The sequence below is a fragment of the Hydra viridissima genome, unplaced genomic scaffold (genome assembly GCF_058129835.1).
Source record: "Hydra viridissima isolate aposymbiotic clone 2 unplaced genomic scaffold, HvirCarnegie_v1 scaffold_5, whole genome shotgun sequence".
NCBI classification, from domain to species: Eukaryota; Metazoa; Cnidaria; class Hydrozoa; order Anthoathecata; family Hydridae; genus Hydra; species Hydra viridissima.
This window is the reverse complement of record NW_028324304.1, coordinates 8,191,308-8,200,724: the sequence shown is the minus strand read 5'-3', so window position 1 is coordinate 8,200,724 and position 9,417 is coordinate 8,191,308.

Below are 9,417 nucleotides of genomic sequence, written 5' to 3'. Positions count from 1 at the left end.
CAAATGAGATCATTATTAAAAAAGAACTTTGACTTTTTAAAACTGGATTTAAAACCTTTTTATTCAGAAGTGAATTTGAATTCAATTTCAGAACTTTTTAATAATTAAATTCAGGAATGTGAGTTAGATGAAGACAGTAGAGAGGTTGCTATTTTTATTGCTAGATATGCAGAAAGTTACTTAAAAAATCTCAAAGTTAATTGCAAGTCATGTTATTAGTTGCTTTGTTATGCTTGATGTAGTAAAACAAAGTCTACTTACGCTGGAAACTCTTGACATCAGAAAAGTTAGCAAAAATATTTTATATGAATATAATTTGAACCAAAAATTTCTTTGTGGTACTCATTTTGAGTGGCAATTTCCTCTTGTCAATCAAACAGTAATAAATATTTTTTATAATAATGAACAAAAGATTGTAAGTGGTAGCAAACACAAAGATACTGTATTATCTTTCAAAAGGAGAGAAATAGAAAAAAGAAGAAAAAATAAAATGTAGTGAATAAACATATATATATATATATATATATATATATATATATATATATATTGTTTACACAAATAAATTGTTTTAACTATTATTTTGTTTATAATTTAAACACCATTTATATCTCAACTCCAAATGCTATCTTACAAATGCATCCGTTATATTTTAAATGTTAAAAATTACAGTAGTGTGAAAAAGTTAAGAACCACCAAAAAAAAAAATCACAATTTATTTTTGTTTTTAAATTTTTATTTAACTGAATATATTTTTCTGGTAAAATAATAATAATAATAAATTTTAGAAAATAGACAAACAAAATAAAAAAAAATAATAATGATAAAAATCTTTAAACAAATAAAAAAAAGGTATTTAAAGTTTTGAGGTAATTTTTATTTAAAAAAAAAATTGTGAAAAAGTTAAGAACCACAGAACAAAAAACGGTAATTTTTACCTAATACCGTATAATTCTATAATGAATTTTTAAGCACTCATTAATATGATTTGGCATTGAATTTATTAAATTCTCTAAAATATTTTTGGGAACATTTCCAAGTATTGCTGATAAAATATTGCATAACTTCTCAAGGCTCCTTGACGCTTTCTTGGCAATATCTTTATCAGGCCAACTCCAAAGGTTTTCAATGCAATTTAGATCTGGGCTATTTGGTGGCCAAGTTAGACGCTCAATATTTTTGCTTTCAATCCATTCAGAGACAATTTTAGCCCTGTGACATGGTGCATTGTTTTGCTAAAAAATGAACGGAATGCTTTGCTCAAGTGCATCAATTGACGGTAACAAGTTGTTATTTAAAATAACGACGTAATAAATAGAGTTGAGTCAACCATCAAACAATTTAAACATACCGAGACCATTAAATGTCATGCAACACCATATTCCAACCGACCTTGTTTTGTTCTTTGAACGATACAATCGAGATTATAATTTTTTGAAGACTGCCTGCTAATCAAAATTCGGTTTTTTCAGTTATCAACCTTGATATTCATCTCATCAATGAACATTACTGTCCTCCATTTTTGTTTTGTCCTATCTTCGACACTTTGGCAAAATTCTTTTTGCTTTTTTATATTTTGTTTGGTAAGTCGCGGTTTTAGAACAGTTTTTTTCCATAACGTATTGTTAGCTATTAGTTTCCTACGCACAAGTGATGCCAATGCTTGATGTCCATTTGAAAGCTTCCATACCCTTCTTAATTCATGCGACTGCATGGTTCTATTTTTCTTCGCCCCCCTGATTATTAGGCAATCATCAACGTAAGATTTTGTCTCTTTGAATCTTTTGATGATTGTTAGCACTATGTGATCGCTTTATTATATTTCCAATTTTTACGAGCGGATTTTCCTTCCTGATGAAAGTGTACCACTTTTACACGATCTTCATAGGTAATAGCTTTTCTGCTCATTTTTTTAAAAGAAAATAACTTTTTTTTGTTTGGAATTAAATACTTTTATTGGTTTTTTGGTAATGACTCAGGTCATTGATAAAATATTTAAACAAAAAAGGTAAAAATAAATTAAAAAAGATGTTTCCGCCGCATTTAGCACAAAAATCTTTGTGGTTCTTAACTTTTTCACAAAAAAAAATATAAAAAAAAACTAACACATAATATTTAATCCTTATTTTTAAAGGTTCTATTAATTATTTTTCAAAAAAAAAAAAATCTTTTTTCTCATGTTCTATTTAATATGTTTGAAGAAAAGGACTATTTTATTATCTTTAGAATAAAAATTAATTAAATTTATTTGAAAAAAATTTTTTTTTATTTAGTGGTTCTTAACTTTTTTACAATACTGTATATATTTGAAATGAACTGTGAAATATGGTTTTACTAATTTAATATTTGATAATTTAATTACTTATTAAATATTTAATATTTCAAAACACAGATGAGTTATCCTAAAAAATTTTAAATAACGAATACTTAATAAACTTTAAACTTAAAAAACTTAGGAAACGTTAAGTGTTACTGTTAAAACTATTTTACGTTTTAAAACACAGAAACTTAAAATACTGAAAAACTGGTTTATTTATGCAACCATACTCTATAGAAATATAACCTGGGGCCAATGCTATAAACATAAAAAACGAAGTTTTTTCCGTAAAACACGAAGTTTTTACCGTAAAAAGCGAAGAAAAAAAAAGTCCATTGCTATAAACATTCTAAAAACTCCGTTTTTAAGATAAAAACTTCGCTATTAAATCCAATGCTATAAACGAGCAAGGGAATCGCCTTTTCAGATAAAAAATGCGTTTTTTCGAAAAAAAACTTCAGATAGATTTTTGATCTCAATCTTAGATATTTTCTTCGTGATTTTTGGCAGCCATTGTTGGAACAACGTTAGCGCTTCAAAATCATTGAACATTCTTTGTTTGTGTTTTTATGCAGATATTTTATAGATAAAGCTTAAAAGGATTTTGGTAACTTCATAATAAACTAATTACTTAAAATCTACATTTAATCGATTATTCAGTTCCTTCGTTAACAATGCATGCATGAATTTAAAATTCCATACTTATTTATGAAGGTTTTCGATAGTAATTCTGGTTAAACAAATTTTTCATAGTGTTTGACTAAAGAAAAGTATAAATAGTCGATAAATATGCCATATAATACACAAATACACAACAAAATAATACACAAATACACAACAAATAAAATGCTGTCTAAAGAACTTAAAATGTTACTAGCAATATAAATCAGAGAAAACAAAGAGGTTCTTCTTGGGAAGCTTAGTATGTTTTAATTAGCAAACTATTTAAATAAAAATATGTATTGCTACATTATATTTTATATATATGTATATATATGTATGTATATATATATATATATATATATATATATATATATATATATATATATATATATATATATATATATATATATATATATATATATTTCATGTTCTCAGAGACTGTCATGGAATCTTTACCAACACAATTTATAGTATTATACAGTGTAGGAAAAGCTATTTTCAATGTTAGTGTATTAAGTTAATAAAACTATTGGAAGTATATATATATTTACATATATATATATATATATATATATATATATATATATATATATATATATATATATATATATATATATATATATATATATATATATAAAATTGATATATACTATACATTACATCATGTTATCATTGTTAATTTTATATACTGTAATATATCACTACTATGACTTGCCGATTCTGGCGCATTGACATTTCTTAATACTACATTGATACTTTTCTATACTTAAGGAAATTCAAGATGGCGTCGTGTTTTTAATTTTCTGTCATCATGAATTCTGTCGCATTGCTATTTGTTTTGTTGACTTACCTTTTTTTTGTCTCGTTGATAATCTTTCTGCACTCTGCGATCAAGCTTTTTGACTTACCTGAAATTTCTTTGTTTTCCTCGATAATCTTTCTGCACTCTGCGATCAAGCTTTTTGCATCTGCCTCTGCCTCGTGTTCTGAGCCAAAGAGTTGATCATAGTCCATAAATGTAAAGCATGGTTTTATAATTAAAAGGTAGGTGTAAAATTCCATCCGAGTTTCGCAAACAGATGAGAGCAAATGTCGTCGTAAAATCTTTTCTTGTCAATGGTCTTTAAAACTGAAAAATCTTCCAAGCGACATGGATGACTTCTATTTTGAAGCAGCTGAAACAAAATGTACTGCGCGTTCATGAAACTCTTTCTTTTTAATTCTTTTGGCTTGTCTTTTCCGTACACTAAATCGTATAAGAAAGACAGATCCTTAAAATCTTTAATCAACTGCTCTTCCAGATATTCTATATCGTCTCGCTTACCGACGAGCACGTAATAGATATAGTTGACGTTTTCATACTGGTTCGTGTAGTTGAGTTGTTTTAAAAAGATCAAAATGTGTTCTTTGGTGATGCGAGAGTATTTTACATTGGTGTTTTCCGAATTGATCAATAAGTTGAGCGCCTTGAATTTTTTCTCCAAATTTTCAAAGACTTCTTCGGGAATCTTGCAATTTTGTTTACCTTGATATTGTTTTATGCATTCTTGAAAATGAATGATACGCGAGTAAGTGTACTTGTTCATCGAATTGGATCGGTCGTAGTATTTATACGGAACAGTTGTTTCTAACATTTCTTGTTGCCCCGAACACAAGAGACAGTATTTTTTATTGCTATCGTCCATTTCAAACTGACTCGGATCATCGTTGATGCAAAATTTACATTTAGTATGCAAGACTAGTTTTTGAGCAATTTTAATATCAGTCCACTGTCGTTGAGAAAGTGTTTCTTCTGCAATGGTAAAATATTGACGTTGAAGCTGGTTTTTTTCTTCGTCAAATTTAGAGCGATCTTCGAACGAAAGCTGCGTCTGCAGGATGTCTTGATATCGCTGAATGAGATGGTTTGTCTTGGCGATAAAAGTCATTTTTTCAGTCTTGCGTTTATCCAATTCGTCTTTAGTCTCCATCAGATGCTTAATAGCTTCATCTGACAGTTCGCGTTTGTTTTCTAAAAGAAGAAATATGGATCTTAAGTGTGTCATATCATCAATGTTATCCTTGTCAAACTTTCCCATAATTTTCGTGTTCAATAAGACAATGCTCATTTTTTAATAATTTATTCTATAGGAAAGAGTTTATCATAGCTCATAAATGTAACGTCTTGTAAGATATACAGATAAAAAAAATGAATTTTGAGTTAAATAAATTTCTTATGTAATAAAAATGGATGAAATAGATGAATTCGATCTTCTTTATATTCTTAATAATGAAGAAGTGAAATATCGTAATGAGAAATCTAGAAGATATCTTAAATTAGAAAAAAACGTTCGAAAGCTTCCAAAGTGTGTTAAAAAATCGTTTATACAAATGATTCAAATGCTATCATTCGAAGAAGTTTTAATAAGATTAAAATCTGCTATTGATACATATAATCATATTGAAATGAGAAAAACAGTGAATAGGAGTTTAGTGCATGCTAACGATGACAAAAGAATTTATCGTGATTATAGTGAAGATATTGTTAAGAATACGAAAGCAAATTTCAATATGAGTAAAATTAAAGAATAATTTTATATATCTTTATATATAAAATTTACAAGAGTTTATTCATAGAATAGCACCTAAAAAGGGAATGCTATTAAAGGGTGAGTTTGGTCCGAGCAATAATCCAGATCCAATAGATTGATAGTCTTTTCCATTTTTAACAAAGAGTCCTTCACCAATAGTAGGTTTCACCCAAGGTCTTAAAAAGATTCCTGATCCTGCAGCAGTCATTTTCATTCCATTTCCATTCTTTTTCAAATAAACGATTCCTCTTCCTGCAATTTTATCAACCATAGCAGAGCCAGCAGAAGAACCTACACCTGCTAACAATCCGGTGGCTAGAGCTGGAACTACTCTTGTTGCAAGTGTGCTACCTAACATACCTAGTAACGGTAAAAGAGCTCCGATAAATCCACCTTCAATGGTTGAGTTGTATGCAAGTTGCCTTTTGCTCAGTTTGAGCGTAACACCTTTTCCAGATTCATACGCTTTTGTAATTTTGTTCAATTGCGCATGAGTGATAGCGAGAATATGTTCACCGTTCAAGTCTTGATGAGATAGTCTTATATTGACATCACTCTTTTCTTGAATCGCTTTTTTAATTTTATCAGATTGACTTTGTGAAATGTGTAATTTTACTTTTTGGTAACTCATTTTTAAAATAAAAGAAAAAAATTATCGTTGAACAGCGCTGCTCGTAAAAAGGTCTTGAAGCATAGAGCTTATTCTTTCTCTCACATGAAGTCTGAGGATAATGTCTTCACCTCTAAAGTCGATCAAGTTATTGTTTTGATCTAAAATTCTTGTTTCCATTCTTGAAATTCTACCCACCACTATGGGTAAGTATATCAAGTGGAAGGGTTTTTCGCTAATTTTGTAGCCTGGAGGAGAGTCGGGATGAAAAGAGTAAATGTCAGTTGATCTTTTTCCATCATCATAAGATGCTCCGATCGCATCGTTTGTGATTCTAATGAGGGTCACGTCGTCTATTCTCGAAATTGCTTCAGACTCGTAATAGTCAATATAACTTGTGACTTTATCTGGATTAGCAGGATCTTCTTTTTTCTCTACATAGGTATATTCTGCTTTATTAAATCCTAGAACAGGAGCTAAACTGTTATTCACGTTGAAATCCACCCAATATTTTGTTGTAGTTCCAGGTTTTCCAAATTTCAGAGTAGATCTTAAAGTCATTAGGTTTGCACCGATAACAACACCATCCTTTCTATACAAGGTTCCAACTTGTTTTTCCATTTCCTTCTGAAGATAATCATTAATCTCGCTAATTTCATACGCTCCTTCTTCGATGTAAATGGTGTAGCTGTTTGAACCAGCGTTAGGACTGTATCTGAAAACATTATTTGTCGAATTGATGTTGGTGTAGCTGTGAATAGTGTCAAAGCCGACAAGAGCCATTTCATACTTTTTATTAGGATCAAATTCAATGGGGTTGTCAAACTCGGTTTGGATGACGCTGTTTCTTATGGTTGGAGTTTCTTTTTTTGCTTTTGCAAGGAGATAAAATCCGCTCATCTTTTTATATAGAGTGTGGAAAATAAAAATTGTCAAATCCGCTTCGATATTTCCCACAATCCTTTTTAGAGGATAAATCAATGACGGCGAATCCGTGAGGTTGAGACCAGCAATATTTACAAAACTTTTTAAACTCTTCTATCTTCATATCGCTTGAAACGTGGTCTTGATAAATGTGGTTTATGTTTTTAAAGTCTTGAGGAAACAAGCAAATGAAATTAGCATTTTCTCGAATGGTTTGTCTAGGTAGCATAAAATAGTTTTGAGCGAGGTAAAAGCAGTCAACGTTAGAATGTCTTCCTCGGATGTAATATTTTTCACACTTGTTTTGTTTAGTCAATTGCAAATCGTCAAAGATCATTAAATTGTTTTTGGATGAATCAAGATCTTCAGGATTAGGCACATCGTCAGCCGTTTCGAAAAATTGACATTCCATATCCTCTGTGTTATCCCATTTTTTTGAAATTTCATTAATAACACATTCAGGGCTTACGTTTAATTCCTCAATTTTGCTTTGAATGTTAAACAAATCAAGAATAACTCCCTTTGGCAATTTCTTCTCGAACGAGCTTTTAAGTATTTTATATTCTGGCTGAAAAAGGGATTTTCCAAAGACTTGCAAATGGTTGTAATCTAGCCATCCAGGTCTTAAAAGTAAATTGAGTAGCAACGTTGTTTTCCCACAACCTGATTTCCCAATAATGATTCCGCGTATACTTTTAGGCAAAAGCTTGTTGTTTTTCCTTTTGCTTTTATTTACATTCCATGACAAATCAATCACTTCCATTTTTTATTATGTTGAATATAAAAAAATGTATTGTGTCAAATGTAAAAAAATAACAGAAACGAACAACTTGTACCATTCTATAAGCAAAAGCAATAGAAATATGCTTAAAGGAACTTGTGCTGTCTGCGGAAGAGGCAAATGCAAGTTTGTTTCTGCGAATGAAGTCAATGGAGGAGACTTGGTGGAATCGATCAACAATTTTTCAAAAAAAATAAAGCTTCCATGGGCAAAATTTCCAGGAGAAATGCACATTCCAGGAATGAATTTTGCAGGACCTGGAACCAATTTAGACAAAAGACTCACATCCACAGACATGTATCAAGATTGGAGCAAACCGGTGGATAGAGTAGACAATGCAGCATACCACCACGATTTAGCTTACAAATATTTAAACGATGTTAAAAGCAGAAATGTAGCAGATCAAATGATGCTTGAAGAAATGAACTCCATTCCAAACCCCACTCAAAAAGAGATAAACGAAAGAAAACTGATCACTCCCATCATCAAAGCCAAAGCTAAATTCGGATTAGGTTTTAAAAAAAAGCACCGGAGAACTTGAAATGGACAGATCAACTTGCAAACGAGCTTCATAAACCAGTGATACATCATTTTAAAAGAAGAAAAGTGTTTGTGAACGACATCGATGAAATATGGGCTGCTGATCTGGTTGACATGCAATCGTTTTCAAAATTCAACAACGGAGTAAAATATTTGCTCATGGTGATCGACGTGTTTTCAAAGTATGGATGGATCGTTCCGTTAAAGAGTAAAACTGGAGTTGATGTAGCTAACGCTCTAAGCAAAATAGTTGAGGAGAGAAAGTGTACAAAGATGTGGGTGGATAAAGGTAAAGAGTTTTACAACAAGCATGTGAAAGCGTTGGGAATACAATTATACTCCACTGAAAATGAACAAAAAAGTTCTGTTGTCGAGCGATGGAATAGAACGATGAAAGAGAGAATGTTTAAATATTTTTCAGCCAACAACACCAATAAATACATTGACGTATTAGATGAGATGGTTGATAACTACAACCACACAAAACACTCTTCCATCAAAATGACCCCAGTGGAAGCTAGCGATGAAAAGAATAAAGGTAGGGTATGGTGGAATCTGTATGGAAAGGATCAAACATTACCAGCAAAACCAAAATTCTTAATGGGAGACAAAGTGAGGATCGTAAAAAAGAAGTCTCATTTTGAAAAGGGATATACACCGAGATGGACTGAAGAGGTTTTTACCGTGTTAAATGTTCAGCATACGAATCCACCTACGTATAAAATCGCTGACGCTAACGATGAAGAAATTCAAGGTACCTTTTACGAGCAGGAGATGCAAAAGACCGATCAAGACATATTTAGAATTGAAAAAGTCATTCGTAAGCAAAAGAACAGATCTTTAGTAAAATGGTTCGGATATCCAGACTCTTTCAACTCATGGGTGAATAATGAGGAATTGATACGTTTGCAAAAATAGTCACGTCGTTTTGTATGATAAGAAAAAAATTTTGATTTTGAGTTAAATAAAAATCTTGTATATAGAAAAGAAATGAGTTTTATTACAATTGAAAATT